Source organism: Symphalangus syndactylus, chromosome 24 (genome assembly GCF_028878055.3).
Source record: "Symphalangus syndactylus isolate Jambi chromosome 24, NHGRI_mSymSyn1-v2.1_pri, whole genome shotgun sequence".
Taxonomy (NCBI): domain Eukaryota; kingdom Metazoa; phylum Chordata; class Mammalia; order Primates; family Hylobatidae; genus Symphalangus; species Symphalangus syndactylus.
Genome location: NC_072446.2, coordinates 21,829,754 through 21,841,552, shown reverse-complemented (window position 1 = coordinate 21,841,552; position 11,799 = coordinate 21,829,754). Strand labels below are relative to the sequence as shown.

General features: G+C 46.3%; 1 non-coding gene across 1 annotated transcript; it reads right to left on the bottom strand.

The window, feature by feature from the left end:
- Positions 1-10,669: 10,669 nt before the first annotated feature.
- Positions 10,670-10,776, bottom strand: LOC129474981 (U6 spliceosomal RNA). The gene has a single exon (XR_008654720.1). It is a non-coding gene; the product is annotated as a U6 spliceosomal RNA (small nuclear RNA).
- Between the last annotated feature and the right edge of the window lie 1,023 nt (positions 10,777-11,799).

Genomic DNA, 11,799 nt, shown 5'->3' with positions numbered 1-11,799 from the left:
AGAGCAAGGCTCTGTCTCAAAAACAAAAGAGACACAGTTTTGCTCTTTTGGCCATGCTGGAGTACAGTGGTGTAATCATAACTCACTGCAGCCTCAACCCCCCAGGCTCACGTGATCTTCTCACGTCAGCCTCACGGAGAGGGATTACAGGCGTGCGCCACCACACCAGCTAATGTTTAAAAACTTTTTTTTGTAAAGATGGGCTGGGCACGGTGGCTCATGGCTGTAATCTCCCCACTTTAGGAGGCCTACACAGGTGGATCACCTGAGGTCAGGAGTTTGAGACCAGCCTGGACAACATGGTGAAACCCTGTCTCTACCAAAAATACAAAAATTAGCCAGGCCTGATGGCATGCGCCTGTAGTCCCAGCTACTCAGGAGGCTGAGGCAGGAGAATCGCTTCAACCCAGGAGGCAGATGGAGATTCCACCACTGTACTCCAACCTGGGTGACAGAGCGAGATTCCATCTCTATAAAAAAAAAATTTTTTCTTTTTTTTTTTTTTTTTTGAGATGAAGTCTCGCTCTGTCACCCAGGATGGTCTCAAACTCCTGGGATCAAGAGATCCTCCAGCCTTAGCCTCCTGAACTGCTGAGATTACAAACATGAGCCACCGTACCTGGCTGCTGGCCAGTTTTTAATCCCAGGTCTGTTTGAAAAATAGGTACATAGGTGAGTTCAGGCCAACTTATGGCATGCAGACCTTATTTTTACAGTCAATGAAGTCATTCTTCCTCTTGAACTAGAAAACACTCTTCTCTGCATCTCTGTTTTGTATTACATATTCCAATCTCTCTCATCTTTCAATACGTTTTCTTGAGGGAGAAATTGTGTTCATTGTTTGGGAAATGTAATCTGCTCTACACAGGAGATGATTAAGGACTCTTGACACTTATATGTAGGGATGGAGAGTGTGTATATTTTAGGTGCCAGAGAAACCATAATCTGTGAACAATATATCAATTGGGGTGATGACAGCTGCTTAATATTAAATACGAGATGTGGGTTCTTTCTGCTGCTTAACCTCCCTTACTTTGCTCTGAGCAATAAGCATCAAAAACAAATACATATTCGTTGAATTTTTGTTTCATTCTGTTTGGATTCCAGCTGTTGAGATATAATCCTTTTTATATAATACATTTTTAAAAAATATTTGAATCTTTACCTTGTGATTTTAACAGCCATGGAAAAAGTCCTGGCCGGGTGCAGTTGGCTTACGCCTGCAATCCTAACATGTTGGGAGGCCGAGGCAGGTGGATCACTTGAGCTCAGGAGTTCAAGACCTGCCTGGGCAACATGGTGAGACCCCCTGCCCCACGTGTCTACAAAATATTTAAAAATTAGCTGGGCGTGGTGGCACACACTTGTGGTCCTAGCTACTTAAGAGGCTGAGGCGACAGGATTGCTTGAGCCCAGGAGGTGGAGGCTGCAGTAAGCCATGTTTGCATCACTGCACTCTAGTAGGAATAGAGTGAGACCTTTGTCTCAAAAAATAAAAATAAATAATAGGCCAGGGGTGGCGGTTCACACCTGTAATCCCAGCACTTTGGGAGGCTGAGGCAGGCAGATCACTTGAGGTCAGGAGTTCGAGACCAGCCTGGCCAACATGGTGAAACCCTGTCTTTACTAAAGATACAAAAGTAAAAAATTAGCCAGGTATGGTGGCGCTCGCATGTGATCCCCTCCCTCTTGGGAGGCTAAGGCAGGGAATTGCTTGAACCGGGGAGGTGGAGGTTGCAGTGAGCCAAGAACTAGCCACTGCCCTCCAGCCTGGGTGACAGAGTGAGACTGTGTCTCAAAAATAGACCAATAAATAAATAAATAAGTTTAAAAAATAATAAATAAAAAGGCTGATTTAAGGGCCCCATCCCAGACCCAGTGAATCCAAATGTCCAGGAGAGATTGTTGTTTTTTTTTTTGTTGTTGTTATTTTGTTTTTGTTTTTGTTTTTTTGAGACAGGGTCTTGTTCTGTTGCCCAGGCTGAATGAAGTGGCTCAAATATGGCTTGCTGCAGCCTGGACCTCCTGGGCTGAAGTGATCCTCTCGTCTCAGCCTCCCAAAGTGCTGGGATTAGAGCCATGAACCACGGTGCCCAGCCTACTCTGCATCCTGATCAAACCTTAACATGGAATCTGTGTTATTTTTGTGGCTGACACCACCAGTGCCATTTGTTGGTTCCCTCTTCGCCAGATAAAGGTAAAGTTGTGTGGTGCTGCCTTGGGTCTGGGCCAAGGTAGTCTCGGCCTCTTAGAACCATATGGATTTTGACTGATCACTCCATTCACTCATAAGTGTAGACTACATGCCAGAACTATTTTGTTTTTGTTTTGAAACGGGCTCGCCGTGTCACCCAGGCTGAAGAGCAGTGACACAACGTTGGCTCACTGCAGTCTCAACCTCCTGGGCTTAAGCAATCCTCCTGCCTCAGCTTCCAGGGTAGCTGGGACTACAGATGCATGCCACCATGCGTGGTTAATTTTTATATTTTTTTGCAGAGACTGAGTCCCTCTAAGTTGTTCAGGCTGGTCTTGAAATCCTGGGCTCAAGCAATGCTCCCACCTCAGCGTCCCAAAGTGCTGGGATTATAGGAGTGAGCCACTGAGCCCAACCAAAACTGTTTTAGATACTGGAAATAAAGCAGGAAAAAAACTAAGTGTATGTCTTTCACGGAGGCCTTCAGGGAACTCAGGTTCTAGCGGGGAAGACAGACAAAGCAAGTAAATATGTCCAGAATCTGACCTGAAGCAGAGAGCTGGGGGCTTGAGGGAGTGGCAGAGGCAACTTCGAAGGACCTGAAGGAGGGAAAGGGTGTGGGAGCTAGATTGCAAAAAGGAGGAAAGATCACAGGAGATGGAAGGCTATTGTAAATTTAGCATTGACTCTGAATGCGATAAGAAGCTTTCAAAAAGCTTTGACCAGATGAGGGACACCATCCGACAGGTTTTACCAGAATCCTTTCTGGCTTGTTGTGCAGAATCAACTGGAGAGGGGAGGGTAGATGCAGAGAGACCAGAGAAGAGGCTACTACAATAGTCCAAGCAAGAGATGTGGTGGCTTGGAACAGGGTAGAAGATGTGGACGTGCTGAGAAATAGTTGGATTCTGGATACATTTTGGAGGTCAAGCCAACAGGACTGGATGTTGGGGGGTGAGAGAAGTGAAGGAGTCAGGGATAATTCCTTTATTATTTTTATGATTTATTTACTTATTTTTATTTATTTTATTTATTTATTTATTTATTTATTTATTTATTTATTTATTTATTTTTTAGACGGAGTTTCGCTCTTATTGCCCAAGCTGGAGTGCAATGGCGTGACCTCGGCTCACTGCAACCTCTGCTTCCCAGGTTCAAGCAATTATCCTGCCTGGGTAGCTGGGATTACAGGCACCCGCCACCATGCCCGGCTAATTTTTTATATTTTCAGTAGAGACGGGGTTTCACCATGTTGGCTAGGCCGGTTTCGAACTCCTGACCTCAAGTGATCCGCCTGCCTCGGCCTCCCAAAGTGCTAGGATTATAGGCATGAGCCGCCACGCCAGGCCTGATTGGTTGATTGATTGATTGATTTTGAGATAGGGCCTCCACATGCTACCCAAGCTGTTCTCGAACTCTTGAGCTCAAGTGATCCTCCTTCCAAAGTGTTGGGATTACGGGTATGAGCCACCACACCTAGCCTGGGGATAATTCTAATGGTAGTCATCTGCAAGATACAACTGCAAAGATGGAGCTGTGATCTGCTTCTTGATGAAGAGGGAGGTGGGGAGTTCAGTGTGGACCATGTTAAGTGTGAGATGCCTACTAGATAGAAATAATGGAAGGGCCGAGTAGGCAACTATATATGCATGAATGGAGTTCAGGGGAGAGGTTGGGGACAGAAATATCAGTGTGAAGGCCACCAGCACATAGGTGGTATTGAAAGCCATGACCTGGATGAGATCACCTGGGAAAGAAGTCAAAGAAGAGAAGAGGTGCTTGGACCAGGAGGTCCTCAGCATTTAGAAGTGGGGGCCAATCACAACTTCACTCCTTGGCTGGGCACTATGGCTCATGCTTGTAATCCCAGCACTTTGGGAGGCTGATATGGGAGGATCGTTTGAATCCAAGAGTTGAAGACCAGCCTGGGCAACATAGCAAGATACTATCTCTACAAAAAAATTTAAAAATTAGCCAGGCATGGTGGCATGTGCCTGTAGTCCAAACTATCTTGCAAGTTGAGGTGGGAGGATCGCTTAAGCCTGGGAAGTTGAGGTTGCAGTGAGCCATGATCATGCCACTGCACTCCAGCCAGGGCAACTAGTGAGACCCCCGTCTCTAAAAAAAAAAAAACAAAACTTCACTCCACAGATGGGGCATCTGAACTTGATCAGTTTAGTCACCAATCTCTGGACCTCCTTTGTTGTGTTGAGAGTGGAGGAGAGCGGAAAGAGAACTGGATTTAGGTACAAAAGACCTGCCCTCTGTCATTTACTGTGGGACCCTAAGCAGAGCATTTCACCTCTCTGAACCTCCCTATAAAGAGGGAACACCACTTCACCCAGCCATAGCACAGGATGATTATAAGGATTATATGAAATAATTAGGAGAGAGTGTGCCACCAATTATAAAAGGCAGAAAATCTTGGTCATCGGCCGGGCACGGTGGCTCACACTTGTGATCTCAACACTTTGGGAGGCCGAGGTGGGTGGATCGTTTGAGGTCAGGAGTTTGAGAATAGCCTGACCAACATGGTGAAACCCTGTCTCTACTAAAAATACAAAATTAGCCGGGCATGGTGGCGCATGCCTGTAGTCCCAGCTACTTGGGAAGCTGAGGCAGGAGAATCACTTGAACTCGGGAGGTGGAGGTTGCAGTGAGCCAAGATCGTGCCATTGCACTCCAGCCTGGACAAGAGTGAAACTCCATCTCAAAAAAACAAAATAAAATAAAATATTGGGGCCGGGCGCGGTGGCTCACGCTTGTAATCCCAGCACTCTGGGAGGCCGAGGCGGGCGAATCACGAGGTCAGGAGATCGAGACCACGGTGAAACCCCGTCTCTACTAAAAATACAAAAAATTAGCCGGGTGTGGTGGCGGGCGCCTGTAGTCCCAGCTACTCGGAGAGGCTGAGGCAGGAGAATGGCGTGAACCCGGGAGGCGGAGCTTACAGTGAGCCGAGATGGCTCCACTGCACTCCAGCCTGGGCGACAGAGTGAGACTCCGTCTCAAAAAATAAAAAAAAAAAAAATTTTGGTCATCACTTAGTTTCTCCTAAAGAGAAGTGTGCAGGAAACACCTTCCACCTAAAGTTTCTGCCTCTAAACAGAAATTTACATCTTGCATCTCATCCTTGGGAAAACTATATTATCAACATTCATTCATTCAGTAAATAATTCCTGAGTCTCCTATGTGCCAGGAACACATTTTACCCAGCAGTAAAAGTAGACACAGTCCCTACCTTCATGGAGCATATTTTCTGGTGAAAGGACCATCCTCCTAACAGCCACCTTTTATTGAAGTCTACTACAATTTGAACCCTGCATATTGTGTTTTAAAATGTGTGTGTGTGTGTGTGTGTGTGTGTGTGTGTGTGTGTGTGTGTGTTTTGAGACGGAGTCTCACTCTGTTGTCCAGGCTGGAGTGCAGTGGCGCGATCTTGGCTCACTGCAACCTCTGCCTCATGGGTTGGAGCAATTCTCTTGCCTCAGCCTCCTGAGTAGCTGGGATTACAGGTGGGAGTCACCACGCCCAGCTAATTTTTTGTATTTTTAGTAGAGATGGGGTTTCGCCATGTTGGCCAGGCTGGTCTTGAACTCTTGACCTCAGGTGAGCCACTACCACACCCAGCCAATTTTTTGTATTTTTGGTAGAGTTGGGGTTTCACCATGTTGCCCAGGCTGGTGTCGAACTCTTGGGCTCAAGGGATCCACCCACCTCGATCTCCCAAAGTGCTGGGATTACAGGTGTGAGCCACCGCAACTGGCCTCCACATTTTTTTTTTTTTCTGGGGTGGGGAGTCGGGAGTTCCGTTTTTTTTCTAATGCTGATTTTTCGGCCTCTCAAGCTCCTCATTACTTGTCAGATTGCAGCAATAGTGTTCTACTATGGTATAAATTAAGCAACATAAGTCTGAGAAGGAAAGTCATTTGATTCTTAAAACACTGTATCACCCACATGGTGCTGAAGGTGTTTCACAGAAACCAGGTAGGTGGCTGTGTGATGTTCATGCTCACCTGATCTGCTTTCCCTGGGCATGCGGGAGCTCCCATGCCACCAGGTTTTTAAAGGAAAATTTTAAAATAATAACTCTATTGATCTTTTGAAAGTAGAAATTGATGGCTGGGCATGGTGGCTCACACCTGTAGTCCCAGCCCTTTGGGAGGCCGAGGCGGTGGATCACTTGAGGTCAGGAGCTCTAGAGCAGCCTGGCCAATATGACGAAACCCCGTCTCTACTAAAAATACAAAAATTAGCCGGGCATGGTGGTGCATGCCTGTATCCCAGCTACTCAGAAGGCTGAGGCAGGAGAATCACTTTAATCTGGTAGGCGGAGGTTGCAGTGAGCTGAGATGGTGCCAATGCACTGCAGCTGGGGTGACAGAGCCAGACTCTGTTTAAAAAAAAAAATTAGCTGGGTGTGGTGGCACACAACCTGTAGTCCAGCCAGTCTGGAGGCTGAGGCATGAGAGGAGGAGGTCAAGGCTGCAGTGAGCCATGATCACAGAACTGCACTCTACCCTGGGCAGCAGAGTGAGACCCTGTCTAAAAAAATAAAATAAAGTAAACATTGAGACAGAAGCCACTGCTATTTTTGACATTTCATGGGACCCTCTTAACACACCCTTGGGGGATGCTGGGACCACTGTTTGGGAAACCCAGGTAAAACCCACAGGGCTCTAAATCCTAATGTCATCACTTCCTGGCTGTGTGACCTTAAGTTGCTACACCCTGTTGGCTCTCAGTTTCCTCATCCATAATAGAGGATAATAATAGTTCCTATCTCCTAGGGCGGTTGTGAGAATTAAATGGCATCCTGCCTACAAAGGCCTTAACTTTGCACAGTCAACTCTCCACAAGTGGCAGTCATTATTATGGAAACCAAAGGTGGGGGGTTGGAGCCAGAGCCTAGAGACCTTGGAGAGAACTGAGTATTATGCTAAGGGAGGGGGAAGGGAGGGGGCAGAGCAGGTTGCTGCCCCTGCAGCCCTCAGCAGAGGCCTCCTGCAACCTCTCTGGATGTGGCTTTTAGTTCTGGCGGGAGGTGATGAGTATCTGACCTGGGGATGCTGTTACATGCTAACAGGGGAAGACCAGCATGTTAGAGGTTGTTTTTTTGTTTTGTTTTGTTTTGTTTTGTTGTTTTGAGACAGGGTCTCACTCTATCGCCCAGGCTGGTGTGCAGTGGCATGATCATAGCTCATTGCAGCCTCAACCCCCCAGGCTCAAGAGATCCTCCTGCCTCAGCCTCCCAAGTAGCTGGGACTACAGGCATCCACCACCATGCCGGTTAATTTTTGTATTTTTTGTAGAGACAGGGTTTCACCATGTTGCCCAGGCTGGTCTTAAACTATCCTCCTGCCTCAGCCTCTCAAAGTGCCAGGATTACAGGCATGTGCCACTGCGCCTGCCTGTGTTAGAGGTTTAGAATCAGGCAGCTACATGGATATGGAGAGTGATGGAGAAAGAGGGTTCAAAATAAAGTTTGGGTCCTGGATGACTGGAGGGATAGTGGTGCCGTTAACAGAGATGGATTACATGGGAGATAGGGCAGTGGAAGACAAATGATAATACTTAGGACACAAAGAGTTCAGAGAGGGATTAAAGCGTAGGGAGTGTCCATGGAATTTTGGTACATGGCCACTTCTTGACCTTAAATAACCTCCAAACCCACAGAAACATTATCTTTCCATATCACCCTAAAGTCTGTGCAGCAGTGATGAGTAAAATGACTCTGACCTCAATTAATTCGAAATTCTAGGAACACACCAGCTCCTTCGGAGTTTCTTACTAACGCTCCTTTCTCTGTCTCTGATTCCCCACTTGCAGCGCAGACAGTGCCCTCTGTTGGAAACCTCAACCACAAATCCCCGTCCTCGACTCCATGGCGAGAAGGACCTAGAAGGAAACAAACACCTCCCAGGAGCCTTTCACACACATTGTTCTCATTTTATCCTTGCAGTTGCTTGGTGAGGTTACTGTGTCCAACCTGGGGAAGCTGAGGCAGCTGCCCCAATCACAGCCAGAGCACAGCTGAGATCGGAACTCAAGGCAGCTGCCTTCAAAGCTTGTGCTTCACTCCCTCTACCTAGCTGTAGCTGTAGGATGATTTGACAAGGGACTTGAAGATACAATCTCAAGGACAGAGGTTTTTGTTTTTGTTTTTGTTTTGTTTTGTTTTGTTTTTGAGACGGAGTCTCACTCAGTCACCCAGGCTGGAGTGCAGTGGTGCGATCTCAGCTCACTGCAAGCTCTGCCTCCCGGGTTCACGCCATTCTCCTGCCTCAGCCTCCCGAGTAGCTGGGACTACAGGTGCCTGCCATCACGCTCGGCTAAGTTTTTTTTGTATTTTTAGTAGAGACGGGGTTTCACTGTGTTAGCCAGGATGGTCTTCATCTCCTGACCTTGTGATCCGCCCATCTCGGCCTCCCGAAGTGCTGGGATTACAGGTGTGAGCCACCACGCCCGGCAGAGGTTTGTATTTGACATGAATTGAAAGCCTTCCCACCTGATTCTGTGCAGGGCATCATACCAGGCAAGGTAAGTAGCCAGGGGGCTTTTAAGAGGTTGACAGGAACATCAGAACCTTGCTGGATAGAGTCCAGAGGCTGTGTTCTTGGCTGGCCCTCCCACCACGTGACCTTGATCAAGCTCTTCCCCTGTTCAGTCTCTTGACCTGCAGAAGTGGGGGCAGGTTCAATATCGAACTTTCCAACATTAACAACTGATCACAATTGGTACTATCTTTCAGGAGGATGATTTTGGCAGTGCATACAAAATTTTAAAAAGGGCACAACCAGTTAGCCAGGCATGGTGGCACATACCTGTAGTCCTATCCCAGCTACTTGGGATGCTGAGGTGGGAGGATCACTTGAGCCCAGGAAGTAGAGGCTGCAGTGAGCCATGACCACTCCAGCCTGGATGACAGAGTGAGACCCTGTCTCAGAAAAAAAAAAAAAAAAAAAGACACACCCACTCACTTCTTGGAATCTATCCTAAATAAATACACACATAATTGCATAGGATATACCACAGGATGTTCACTGCAACACTTATGAGTAATAATGACCTAAATGTTCACCCTCATAAGACTGCCTTGTGATACACCTATACCTTGGGAAACTACACAGCCACTAAAAAGAATGAGGAAGGCACATAGGTGGCAAAATGAAAGCATCACCAGTGATGTATGATTGAGTGTAACAAGACAGGTTCATTAACAAAAAACAAATTATACATGGCATAAGCCCATTGCTATATTTATATGTGCATAATAAAAGAAAATGTAAGGAGAGACTTTCCTTTTCCCCCTACGAAATGCTCTACTTTTATAATAAAACATTATTATTATTATTTTGTTGGGTTGTTGTTGTTTTTCTTTGTTTGTTTTTTGAGATGGAGTCTCACTCTGTTGCCCAGGCTGGAGTGCAGTGGTGCAATGTCAGCTCACTGCAACCTCTGCCTCCTGGGTTCAAGCAATTCTCCTGCCTCAGCCTCCCCAGTAGCTGGGATTACAGGCGTGTGCCACCACACCCAGCTAATTTTTGTACTTTTAGTAGAGATGGGATTTCACCATGTTGGCCAGGCTAGTCTTGAACTCCTGATCTCAGGTGATCCTCCCACTCTGGCCTCCCAAAGTGTTGGGTATGATTTTGTTTTTGAGACAAGGTCTTGCTCTGTCATAAGTCATGGCACGATCACGGCTCATGACTGACTGCAGTCTCTACCTCCCAGGCTCAAGCGATCCTCCCACCTCAGCCTCCTGAGTGGCTGGGACTACAGGTACACGCTACCAAACCAGCTAATTTTTGTATTTTTTGTAGAGACTGGGTTTCACCATGCTGCTCAGCCTCCCAAAGTGCTGGGATTACAAGTATGAGCCACTACACCCAGACGATAAAAATTATTTTAAAATATTTTCATCTGTAGTATGCTCTACAAGGCAAGTCTATCTGGGTCAGTTTGAGGAAGCAGTTTGAGTTCTTTACATAATTTTTTTTTTTTTTTGAGACAGGGCTTGCTCTGTTGCCCAGGCTGGACTGCAGTGATGCAATCACAGCTTATTGCAGCCTCAACCTCCCAGACTCAAGCAATCCTCCCACCCCAGCCTCTCTAGTAGTTGGGACTACAGGCGTTCATCACACCTGGTTAATTTTTTATTTTTTGTAGAAACAGAGTCTCCCTATGTCACCCAGGTTGGTCTTGAATTCCTGGGCTCATGCGATCCTCCTGACTCAGCCTCCCAAAGTGCTAGGGTTACAGGCATGAGCCACCGCACCCAGCAAGTTTGAATTATTAAACTACCAATGAATGGAACTTGATGAGAGATTTGCTTAAAATTCCTCAGATTCAGGTATATCTAGTGCTTGATGCTTCAGCTTCACCCAATAACTTTATGAAGTAGACTATCTGACAAATAAATACATTGAGGCCCCTGGACTCTAATTTTTAATTTTAAAAATTTTTATTTATTTATTTTTTATGGAACACTTCACAGATTTGTGTGTCATCCCTGTGCAGGGGCCACGCTAATCTTCTCTGTATCATTCCAATTTGAGTAGCTGTGCTGCTGAGCCAAGCACCAGAATCTAATCTTTAAGGCTTTTTCTACTACATAGATAATTGAATCCTGTGGGTTCCCACAAAACTATTTATGTTCCTACGGTCTGAGGTCTCAAACATATGAGGACATTTACCACACTGTATTGTAAATGTGTCCTCAAGTACAATACTACTCAAAATGTCCTCTGTTGATTCTTTTTTTTTTTTTGAGACGGAGTCTTGCTCTGTTGCCCAGGCTGGAGTGCAGTGGCGCTATCTTGGCTCACTGCAAGCTCCACCTCCCGGGTTCACGCCATTCTCCTGCCTCAGCCTCCCAAGTAGCTGGGACTACAGGCACCTGCCACCACGCCTGGCTAATTTTTTGTATTTTTAGTAGAGACGGGGTTTCACCATGTTAGCCAGGATGGTCTCGATCTCCTGACTTCGTGATCCACCCACCCTGGCCTCCCAAAGTGCTGGGATTAACAGGTGTGAGCCACTGTGCCCAGCCTCTGTTGAATCTTAAACTAAAAAATTAAAATTTGTACTTTGTATGTCTTTGAGGTTTTAAAATTTTATTTTTCTGGTAATTTATTTTTATTATATTTTACAGCAGTATCCACCTGCCACAGTTGGACAATTTAAAAAACCAGCACTTTAGCACTCTGAGAGGCACTGGGCTGCCGGAGAGAGAAGAGTTGTCTAAACTGAGGAAAGTAGCCAGGCGCGGTGCTTACACCTGGAATCCCAGCACTTTGGGAGGCCAAGACGGCAGATCGCTTGAGCCCAGGAGTTCGAGACCAGCCTGGACAACATAGCAAAACCCCGTCTCTATTTAAGTTTAAATAAAGAAGAATTTAAAGAAAAAATAAGCTGTGGCAGGTGCTCCATGTTTGGTGTATGAACGAATACATCACTGAAGGAATGACTGTATGAGTGTGAGAGAATCAGCCACATGAAGAAAAATGCCCAGAATCCAGGTTTCTCATTTAGAGCCATTCAAAGGGTGAGAGCTAGGACGTCAAGTTCATCACCAGACTTGATATGCACATCACTAAACCTGC